The sequence below is a fragment of the Spermophilus citellus genome, assembly GCF_964194105.1.
Source record: "Spermophilus citellus genome assembly, contig: SCAFFOLD_351, whole genome shotgun sequence".
Taxonomy (NCBI): domain Eukaryota; kingdom Metazoa; phylum Chordata; class Mammalia; order Rodentia; family Sciuridae; genus Spermophilus; species Spermophilus citellus.
In genome coordinates, this window is record NW_027673084.1 from 97,420 (window position 1) to 110,308 (window position 12,889).

Consider the following 12,889-nt stretch of genomic DNA (forward strand, 5'->3'; position numbering starts at 1 on the left):
CTATAATATGCTGATTTTTAAGTCTTTTGGGTATAGACTGAGGAGTAGGATAGCTGGGTCAAATGGTAGTTCCATTCCAGATTTTCTAAGGAATCTCGATACTGCTTTCCAGAGTGGTTGCACCAATTTTCAGTCCCACCAGCAATGTATGAGTGTGCCTTTCCCCAGACATCCTTGCCAACACTTATTGTTGTTTGTATTCTTGATAGCTGCCATTCTGACTGGCATGAGCTGAAATTTTAGTCAATTATTTTTTTATACACCAAGAAAAGAAAAAAAATTATTTTGCTTAAATTTTATGGAAAAGTGCTTAAGTAAAACATGATAGAGAGTGGTTATGCCAAGCCCAGTAATTATCACCATGACAGTATTAAGTACTGTTAAAATATTTAAAACCCCTCACTATAACTACATGAATTATTAAGCTAAAATTAGGATTCCTGGAGAGGGACCATGCTCTGAATATTTACTGGTTCTCTTTAAATACACTAGAATTGAGGGATTTTGTTAACTACAGATGTTAAATTGTTTTATTGCATCTTCTCCCTAGTTATCATGTTAGAATAGTAAAGAGGGAATAAGAATGAATGTTCCTAATATTAATTGTTCTCTTTAGAAATTTCTATATTTTATAAGTTTTTTCCTAGTAGATAGCAACAGGTTAACTAACATATAAATGTAATATATAAAGCATATATTTTTGAAATTCATTCCCATACTCTTATTATATTTAGAGTTTGATATTGTGCTTTTCTAGAGTTCAATGACAATTATTATCATCATTATTGTAACTACTACAGGTTTATATGTGCTATGGTTAGCACAGGCCTTCTATTTTTGTCAATTTTAATAGATAATATAAAAATTACAGGTATGATACCTATTAGAAATATAACAAAGGTCTTGTGAGAATAATAATCAACCTATTGAAAGGAACAATATATAATTAAATATTTTTTTTATATTACCATCCAGTAGGTTAAACTATTCAGACCTCCTCTCCTATGGAAAATTCCCCTCTGGTTGTTATGTGCTTCATATCATTTCTGTTAATCACTGAAGTCAACTAATTATTATAATGCTATATCTTTTTTTTCATGGTGCTGGGGATTGAACCCAGGGCCTCGTGCATGCAAGGCAACCACTCTACCAACTGAGCTATATCCCTAGCCCTGTAATGCTATATCTTGAGCTAGACTTTAAAATAATTTACAAATCAATTTTTTGACAGTTTTTAATATCCTATTTTCTACCAAAGGTTTCTACCTAAAAATTCCAATTCCACATTGCCATTTCATTTAGTTGTTGACTTAATGAGTACAATGGATATATAAATGGACAAATGTTAGGTAAAGAGGCAGGAAGAGAAGGACCTGATTATGGTAGCAATTCTTAGCTGTATCTTCTCTTATTATTGACCTTCGTGGAAAACACAAGATCCCTGTGTCCCTGAGAACACCTACCCAAGCCCTTGGTTTAAATTGAAATCTGCCTCCCCTGATTACAATGCTTACCTCTTAGGAGTGACCATTATCCTCTCATGTTTTAAGAACTCCTCAGTTCTTATCAGAAATAACCTCTCTCTCAATCCCACTACTGCTTATCCTCTGGTAGAAAGATCTTCCTACTTTGAGGTTTATGCTAGTTAACTCTTCCACATAATTATTTTTGCTATCTACTGAATTTTTATTCATTAAAGATTTTAGCACCTGCCTCCCCTCTCCACCCAATGCTTAGCACATTCTAGGAGATTTCAATGTCCACAGGCATGATTCATCCAATTCACTGACTCCCACCTCCATCACCTTCTCTTCTACTCTATCTCACCCTCAATAGTTCTCTATAAAATATCCGCAAAACTGCCCAACCTCCAAAGTCACAAAAATAAATATCTCTGTCCTGATTTTCTAGCTTTCTTTTTGGACTACTCCCAACATAAAACTTCTTCAACTCCGCTGGCACCTCCAACAGAATTGGACTCTCTTGCTTCTTCTATATTTATCAACCCTTATTTTTCTTTTCTTTCCAATTAAGCAAAAATTCATAGCCTAACTTTATGGCCACTTTCTTGATAAATCCTTAAATTTCTTTGTCACTCTCTACCCTCTTGTCTCACCTAAGTGGAAATTGTACAATTATTGGTTCCCATTTATTCCCACTTATTAAACCTACTGGTTTCTCAGGGATAAAGTTATATAATCAAGTATCTTAGTCACTCTCTTTATTTCTATTTTAATTTTTCTCCACTCTCTTTAAAACTTATTCCCCTTTTGGTCTCAGCAAATGATCTCACATCCTGCCTAAAAGAAAAACAGATCAGCAAGTTGGTGGAATAGAAAGTCCCCCAGTCTTATCTCCCCACAGCAACAATAATTCTGCAGCCATCTATGGATAAAAGTGTCTTTTTGAGAGCTGTGGGACTCAGGTAGGAGAATGTGAAACCCTGGTTATCCCAAGACTTGGGAGGGGGTTTTGAGAAGCCAGACTCACATTCAGGAAGCAGACTCACTGATCATGGTCCCAGCTGCAGACTTGTGAACTGGTATATGGTCCCATGTGGCTTTGACACTGCTACCAGAACCATCTGCCAAAGGACTCAGGAGGGATAGAGTCACCAATCTCATGGATCCTTAAATAGAACTGTAATTTGGCTTCATTAGCTCTCAGCTATAGTCTAAGAGTTGTCCTGCCTATCCAGTGACTCATCTATAGATGTCTGAAGACCTCAAGCTCTGTTGTAGAATCCAAAGTAGCCTGTGACTCAGTTCTAGCCCTTCTTAACCACTATCCAGAGCCAGCACTGAATGTTCAGGGAACCTCACAGTGACCCAGCAGGAGTACTTACAAGAACTCAAAGAAAGCCATATTTGTCCACATACCTGGTAACAGGCCCACCATTTGTGAACCCTGCAGTAGACCTTCATCCCAGTACCAGCCTGGCTTACCAAGGATCCCAGAGGCAATCAGTCTATCCAGGGACTAGATAGACCCATGCTGCTTGAAACCCTCATAACAGACCCTCCAACCACAGATCTCACTGCAGACCTTAATGCAGTCTTGTTATCAGTTCCAACTCCACTCAACCACAAACCCAGAGGTAACCCCATGAACTTGGGAGGCCCAACAGGTGAAGGTCTTTACTTGCTAAAGTGCATCTATAAAGACTGGAAGATGTATTTGCCCCTTCATATGCATAGATACCAATGTGAAGCTACAAAGATAACAAAGAATAATATAACCACAAAAAGAAACTAATAAAGCTTCAGTAATCACCCCCTTTCCCAAATACAGATGAATGAATTGTCTGAAAAAGAATTCAAAGTAATTTTTATAGGAATTCAGTGAGATGCAGGAAAACAGAGATAAATGACTACACAAAATTAGGAAAATAATATATAAACAAAATGAGAAGTCAACAGAAAAAGCAGAAACCATGAAAAAGAACAAAATAGAAACACTGGAGATGAACAGTACAGTGACAGAATTGAAAAATTCATGGGAGAACTTCAACAGCAAACTCAATCATACAAAAGTATTAGTGAACTCAAAGGTTTGTCATTTAAAATTATTTACTGAGGAGTGAAAAGAAAAAAGAATGAAGATAACATAGATACTATGGGAGACCACCAAGCATACAAACACATGAATTATGAGAATGCTAGAAGTAGAGAGAAAGTGGAACCAAAAGCTTATTTAAAGAAATGATGGCTGCACGGAAGATGGAAGGAGACCCTCATTGTTATACAAAATTACATATAAGAGGATGTGAGGGAAAAGGGGGAAAAAAGAGAGAGAGAGAAATGAGTTACAGTAGATGGGGTAGAGAGAGATGATGGGAGGGGAGGGGAAGGGAGGGGGGATAGGAAGGGGATAGGAAAGGCAGCAGAATACAACAGACACTAGTATGGCAGTATGTATAAACGTGGCTGTATAACCAATGTGATCCTACAATCTGTACACGTGGTAAAAATAAGAATTCATACCCCATGTGAATCAAATGTATGATATATGATATGCCAAGATCATTGTAATGTTTTGAGCAACCAATAAATAAAAAGAAATAATGGCTGAATTTTTTTCAAATCCTGGAAAGCATATGGACATCCAAATTCTTGAAGGATCCCAAGAAATATTAGACCAAAGAGTAATACTTCAAAATATATTATAAGCAGATTGCCAAAAGCTAAAGATAAGGCAATGACTGTGAAAGAAGCAAGAGAAATGTCACTTGACACACAAGGGAACATACATAAGGCTAATACTGGATCTCACAGTAGAAACCAGCAATAACATCCTTCAGAAATGAAGAAGAGAGAAAGGCATTTCCAGACCTACAAAAGCTCAGAGAGTTAATCACTATACAAGCTAGCTAGCATACAGGAAGTGCTAAAGAGAATTCTTCAGGTTGAAATTAAAGGACTCTAAATAACAGAATGAAAGCATATGGCAGTATAAACTTACTGTTTCATTTCCAACCCAAATGGTAAGAAACTAGAAATAAATAATAGGGAATTTTGAAAAATTCACAAATATGTGGAATATTAAACAACACACTCCAAAATAACCAATGTGTCCAAGAAGAAATTTTTAAAGAGTGTCTTGATAATGAAATGATAATAAAAACATAACATAAAAAACATGGGATGCAGTAAAAGCAGTTCTAAAAGGGCAATTTATAGCAACAAATATTTATAATTAGAAAAAATAAATGATTTCATATATGTTACACCTCAATGAGTTAGCCCAAAGTAATAATAAATAAGGAAATAATAAAGATTAGAGAAAAATGAATGAAAGAGCTAGAAAGACAATAGAATAGATTGAAAAAACTAAGAGCTTTTATTTTTGGAAAATATAAACAACACTGACAAATCTTTAGCTGGATTAACCAAAGAATAAAAGGACTCAAATACTTAAAATTATAAATGAAGGATACCACAGAAATAAAAAAAGGACTTCTATGACCAATTATACACAAACTGAATAATCCAGGAGAAACAGGTAATTTCCTAAACATATACAAATTCCCAAGACTTAATCATGAAAAAAAAAATAGAAAATCTGAACAGACACATTGTGACAACATAGAGGAACCTGGAGGATATTGTGTTAAATGAAATAAGTCAGGCACAGAGAAAAAAACACCATATGTAATTTATGTGTGAAATAAAAAAAAAATAGAACTCATAGAAGCAGAGAGTAGAGTGGTAGTTACCAAAGGCTGGTGAGAGGTGGAGTAGACAGAGAAAAGGGAGACCTTTGTCAAAAGGTACAACATTTCATTTAGATAGGAAAATGGTGACTACAGTTAATAACAATTTGTTACATGTTTCAAAACAGCTAAAAGAAAGGAATTTTTTCACCACAAACAAATGACAAAAACTTGAGGTAATTAATGAATGTGCTAACTAGTTTGATTTGATCATTCCACAGTTCATACATAGAAATGGCCAACAGATAGATAAAATGGTGCTCAACACCATTATTATTCAGAAAAGGCAAATTAAAATCACAATGAGAGATCACTTCATCAATGTTAAGATGGTTATTATAAAAAAGACAAGAAGCAACGTGTTTACAAGGATGTGAAGAAAAGGGAACACTTGTACACAGTTGGTAGGAATATAAATTGGTATACTCATTATTGAAAACAATATTGAGATTCCTCAAAAAATTAAAAACAGTACTGCTACACAATTCAGTAATATCACTTCAGGGTATATATCCAAAAGAAATAAAATCAGTATCTTGAACATATATTTCCACCCCCATGTTTACTGCAGAATAACTCACAATAGCCAAGATATTAAAATAACCCATGTCCATTAAGGAATAAGTTAATAAAGAAAATGTGAACACACCCAATTGAATATCATTAAAAAGGAGATCCTATTATTTGTAACAACATGGTTAAACATAGAGGACATTATTCTACGTAAAACAAGACAGACCCATAAAGACAAATATCACGTGATTTCACTTAACATGGAATCTAAAAAAGTCCAACTCATAGAAGCAGAGAGCATAATGGTGGTTGCCAGGAGCTGAGATTTGGAAGAAATGAGGAGATGTTAGTCAAAGGATATAAACTTTCACTTACAAGATAAATAAATCTAGTGTGCCATATATGTGGTGATAAATGTGTTAACCTGATTGTGTTAATCTGCAAACGGGTGTGGTCAATTTGAAAAGCAGTATGGAGATTCCTGGGAAAGCTGGGAATGGAACCACCATTTGACCCAGCTATTGCCCTTCTCAGACTATTTCCTGAAGACCTTAAAAGAGCACACTACAGGGATACTGCCACATCGATGTTCATAGCAGCACAATTCACAATTGCTAGACTGTGGAATCAACCCAGATGCCCTTCAATAGATGAATGGATAAAAAAATGTGGCATTTATACATCATGGAGTATTACGCAGCACTAAAAAATGACAAAATCACAGAATTTGCAGGGAAATGGATGGCACTAGAGCAGATTATGCTTAGTGAAGCTAGCCAATCCCTAAAAAACAAATACCAAATGTCTTCTTTGATATAATGAGAGCAACTAAGAACAGAACAGGGAGGAAGAGCAGGAAGAAAAGATTAACATTAAACAGAGACATGAGGTGGGAGGGAAAGGGAGAAAAAAAGGGAAATTGCATGGAAATGGAGGGAGACCCTCATTGTTATACAAAATTACATATAAGAGGTTATGAGGGGAATGGGATAACAAACATGGAGGGAAATGAATTACAGTAGATGGGGTAGAGAGAGAAGATGGGAGGGGAGGGGAGGGGGGATAGTAGAGGATAGGAAAGGTAGCAGAATACAACAGTCACTAATATGGCAGTATGTAAAAATGTGATGTGTAACCGATGTGATTCTGCAATCTGTATTTGGGGTAAAAATGGGAGTTCATAACCCACTTGATTCTAATGTATGAAATATGATATGTCAAGAGCTTTGTAATGTTGTGAACAACCAATTAAAAAATAAATAAATAAATCATTAGAGAATGATATGTATATATAGCAGATAATCATGCTGTATACTTTGAATATATGCAATTTTTATTTGTAAATTAACTTTGTTAAAATTTAAGAGAAAGATATAAGTCATCAAATGGAAATGGCCTCACATTTTTACCAAGCAAACTTCTTTCCAGTGAGGAGGCAACTATCTCTATTTTAGGGCCACCTCCTCTGCTTGGCATTAAATCTCATCCCCTCCAACCTTCTTGGAAAGTCATACAATGGAGTATCTTTCTCTTTCATTTACATTTCTAATCTCTCCCATCCTAACTAGATCCTTTATTAAACTCTCCCTTGATCTTATTTTCTCCAGCTATTATCTTTTTCTTGACTTTCCTTTATAACTATATATAAACATATACACATACTGTCTCCATTTCCTCATCGCCCAACTCTTCTCTCACTATAATCTGGTTTTTCTCCCTCTACTCCCCTTAAATGGATCTCACTATGATCCTCAGTGATTTCTTTGCTGCTAAATAAAACGGACATTTCTTGATCTTTAATTAACTTCCCCCTGCATATTATAATCTGACCATCTTTCTTTTTGGAAATGTTTTTTTTTCTTGATTTCCAGAACTCTGCCCTTCCCTGACTCTCCATTCTCTTCTTTCTCCTTTATCAGTTCATTTTCATTTGGTGACTTCCCCTACTTTTCTCAAAATTTATGTATATTCTGATCCTGTTTCCTATCATAGTGGATGGCAACAGTATCCACTCAGTTGCTCAAGCCAAAAATCTAGAATCTGCCTTGTCATCTACATATTCTTTATTCCCCCATATCCAGTCCATCATTAAGTTCCTTTCTTACTACTCCTAAACATCTTTTAAGACCACCAACTTCTCTCTTATTTTTTCAGCTATCTTTCTCATTCAAACTACCATCATTGTCTGGTCTCTCACATACCTATGCTTCCATCCCAGACCTAAGACATTCTAGTTACAGCCAGAAAGAACTAAAAACATTCTCTAGCCAAAATTCCAAAGATGACCCTTGCTCACTCTATAAGCTTCGCCTTGTGAAACTCTCCTCTTTCCTTTATTTTGTTTGAGCTGCACTTGGCCTCCTTTCAGTTATATGAATCAGAGACATAGCATGTGATAGTCCCTCAGCCTCAAGATCTCTGCCTCACCTCTTACCTCCATATTTTGATTAGCTAAGGCCTGTTCTTCCTCCATACCTCATTTTAAATTACACTTCTTTAAGAAGTATAATTTTCAGTAACTACATACTCCAATAAGTATGAGGTATATACACAGTATGTATATTTTCCTCACCCCCCCAACTCTTCATCTCACTATAATCCGGTTTTTGTTCCTTCCACTCCCCTTAAATGGATTTCATTATGATCCTCACTGATTTCTTTGCTGTTATGTCAAATGGACACTTCTTAATCCTTAATTAACTCTACCTTACAACTGTATATTATACATCTAAACATATTCCTAGACCCTTCAGAATAGCTCAGGTTTCCCTGTGATCTGTTATCTTCACCTATCACTTACCATAACTATAGTAAATAATTTTTCCCTCATTAAAGTGTAAACTACATGAATACAGGTTTGGGATCTTGTTTATTCTTCCCTAGTAGAAAGAAAAACCTTTCTAGAACAATTACCTGATATTTTCTCCTGTCTTATCTTTCTGGTTTAATTACTCGATCCTGATTATCTCTTCCATTCGGTAACTGCTTCCTGTCTTAACTTTACAGTTCTGATATTGCATACTATCTTATCTCTCAGTTTTATTTATTGTATCCAGTCTTATCTCCCATGTTCAGTTTTCCATTCTGTCTTATATTTCCCTACATTTATTCCATTTCACCTTATCTCTCTCATTCATTTTTATCCTGTCGTATCTTGCCTGCTCATTCATCATATCCTCTTTTATCTCTGTAGTTCAGTTATCCCATCCTGTCCTGCCTCTCATGTTCATTTAGCTCATCCTGTGTTACCTCTTCTTCTTGTTTTTTACATTGTCTCCTCCTCTCCTCCCTCCCCTGCCCCCCCCTCTCTCTCATATCATTTCTTATCATTCATCCTCAATCACTGCATCTTGACTTCTCTATTTCACTCAAGTGAAATGCTCTTTTCTCTCCTGTCAATTATTCCATACTGTCTCATGTGTTACCTTCAGTTATTGCAGCCCACCTTCTCCTCTTTGATTACTGCATCCTGTCTGACCTCTCCTGTTACTCAAGGCAAGTCCAGATTCTAGGCCAATGTTTGTTTTACTTGCTTAAAGAAAAACAGCTGTATTTATTCAAATTTTTCCTCTGAATTTTCCACAACCACAACATATATTTAAGAAAATTTTTATTTTTCCTATCTTTTAGTTTCAGTGCCTTCAAAATCAAGAGGCTATGTTTAAACAGCAAATTTATAGAAATACAAAGTACCCACAAAGAATTTGTAGATTAAAAATGAAAAATATTTATTTTCTATCACAGCTGCCTCTTACGTCTTTATAGTCACCTCTTTTTGATATCCTGCCATTGGGAAGATCATGTATTCTCCTACTTCTAGTTTCAATACTGTAGAGATGTCAGCTATCAACAGAGACAGCAGCAATTTTCCAGATTTCTTTTCTAGATTAAAGATACATTAGTACAACCACTCTATTTCATTCTTCAGAGTCTCATTGAATAGGCTTATATCTATTAAAGGAATTAAAAAATAATTAATCATTTTCTAATAAAAAAATCAGGCTCACAATATTTCACTGGTAAATTCTTCCAAACATTTAATAAAGAAACTATACTGATTCTTCAAGATATCTTCAAGAAAACGGAAGCAGAGAGAACATTTTCTAACTCATTCTATAAGCATGACCTTATACCAAAACCCAAGTAAAAGACATTACAAGAGAAAAGAAAACTACATATCAATATCTCTCATGAACACAGATTTTTAAAATCCTTAACAAAATAGCAAATCAAATACAACAGAATGTAGGAATTACACACCATAACTGAGTGGCATTTATGTTAATCATTCTCTCTTTTTTTAATTTATTCTTTTTAGATATACATGAAAGTACAGTTTATTTTGACATAGTATAATTTTTTATTGATTATTTAAAGCATTACATAGCTCATGATATATCATCTTTCATACATTTTACTCAAATTGTGTTTTGAACTCCCATTTTCACCCCAAATACAGATTGCAGAATCACATCTGTTACCTATTCACATTTTTACATAATGCCATATTAGTGACTGTTGTATTCTGCTACCTTTCCTATCCCCTACTATCCCTCCTCTCCTCCCCTCCCCTCCCATCTTCCCTCTCTACCCCACCTGCTGTTGTTCAATTCTCTCCCTTTTTTCCCTCCCCCTTGCCCCTCATGACCTCTTATAATTTTATGTATCATTGAAGGTCTCCTACCATTTCCGTATGCTTTCCCTTCTCTCTCCGTTTCTCTCCCCCCATTCATCTTTGTTTACTGTAGTCTTTTCCTCATGCTCTTCCTTACTGTTCTTAGTTGCTCTCTTCATATCAAAGCAGACATTTGGCATTTGTTTTTTAGGGCTTGGCTAGCTTCGCTTAGCATAATCTGCTCTAATGCCATCCATTTCCCTGCAAATTCTATGATTTTGTCATTTCTTAATGCTGCATAATACTCCATTCTGTATAGATGCCACATTTTTTTATCCATTCATCTATTGAGGGGCATCTAGGTTGGTTCCACAGTCTAGCTATTGTGAATTGTGCCGCTATAATCATTGATGCAGCCGTATCCCTATAGTGTGCTCTTTTAAGGTCCTCAGGGAATAGTCCGAGAAGTGCGATAGCTGGGTCAAATGGTGGATCCATTCCCAGCTTTCCCAGGAATCTCCATACTGCTTTCCAAATTAGCCTCACCATTTTGCAGCCCCACCAGCAGTGTACAAGTGTACCCTTTTCCCCACATCCCCGCCAACACTTATTGTTGTTTGACTTCATAATGGCTGCCAATCTTACTGGAGTGAGATGGTATCTTAGGGTGGTTTTGATTTGCATTTCTCTGATTGCTAGAGATGGTGAGCATTTTTTCATGTACTTGTTGATTGATTGTATGTCCTCCTCTGAGAAGTGTCTGTTCAGGTCCTTGGCTCATTTGTTGATTGAGTTATTTATTATCTTATTGTTTAATTTTTTGAGTTCTTTGTACATTCTGGATATTAGGGCTCTATCTGAGGTGTGGGGGGTAAAAATTTGTTCCCAGGATGTAGGCTCTCTATTTACCTCTTTTATTGTTTCTCTTGCTGAGAAAAAAACTTTTTAGTTTAAGTAAGTCCCATTTGTTTATTCTTGTTATTAACTCTTGGGCTATGAGTGTCCTATTAAGGAATTTGGAGCCCGACCCCACAATATGTAGATCGTAGCCAACTTTTTCTTCTATCAGACGCAGTGTCTCTGATTTGATATTTAGCTCCCTGATTCATTTTGAGTTATTTTTTGTGGATGGCGAGAGAAGGGGATTCAATTTCATTTTGTTGCATATGGATTTCCAATTTTCCCAGCACCATTTGTTGAAGATGCTATCCTTCCTCCATTGCATGCTTTTAGCCCCTTTATCAAATATAAGATAGTTGTAACTTTGTGGATTAGTCTCTGTGTCCTCTATTCTGTACCATTGGTCCACCTGCCTGTTTTGGTACCAGTACCATGCTGTTTTTGTTACTATTGCTTTGTAGTACAGTTTGACCTCTGGTATCGCTATACCTCCAGATTCACACTTCCTGCTTAGAATTGCTTTTGCTATTCTGGGTCTTTTGTTTTTACATATGAATTTCATGATAGCTTTGTCTATTTCTACAAGAAATGCCGTTGGGATTTTGATTGGCATCGCATTAAACCTGTAGAGAACTTTGGGTAATATCGCCATTTTGATGATGTTAGTTCTGCCTATCCATGAACAGGGTACATTTTTCCATCTTCTGAGATCTTCTTCTATCTATCTCTTTAGGGTTCTGTAGTTTTCATTGTATAAATCTTTCACCTCTTTTGTTAGGTTGATTCCCAAGTATCTTATTTTCTTTGAGGATATTGTGAATGGAGTGGTTTTCCTTATTTCCATTTCAGAGGTTTTGTTGCTGATATACAGGAATGCCTTTGATTTATGCATGTTGATTTTATAACCTGCCACTTTGCTGAATTCATTTATTAACTCTAGCAGCTTCTTTGTAGACTCTTTTGGGGCTGTTAAGTACATTATCATGTCATCCGCAAATAGCGATAATTTAATTTCTTCTTTTCCTGTTTTTATGCCTTTAATTTCTTTTGTTTGTCTAATTGCTCTGGCTAGTACTTCGAGAACTAAATTTAATAGAAGTGGTGATAGAGGGCATCCCTGTCTTGTTCCAGATTTTAGAGGGAATGCCTTCAGATTTTCTCCGTTTAGGATGATGCTAGCCTGAGGTTTAGCATATATAGCTTTTATAATGTTGAGGTAAGTTCCTGTTATCCCTAGTTTTTTTCTAGTGTTTTGAACATAAAGGGATGCTGTACTTTGTCAAATGCTTTTTCTGCATCCATCGAGATGATCATATGGTTCTTGTCTTTAAGTCTATTGATGTGGTGAATAGCATTTATTGATTTCCATATATTGAACCAGCCTTGCATCCCAGGAATGAATCCTACTTGATCATGGTGCACAAGTTTTCTGATATGTTTTTGTATTCAATTCGCCAGAATTTTATTGAGAATTTTTGCATCCAAGTTCATTAGAGATATTGGTCTGTAGTTTTCTTTCTTTGAAGTATCTTTGTCTGGTTTTGGGATCAAAGTGATGTTGGCCTCATAGAATGAATTTGGAAGAGCTCCTTCTTTTTCTATTTCTTGAAATAGCTTGAAAAGTATTGGTATTAATTCTTCTTTGAAGG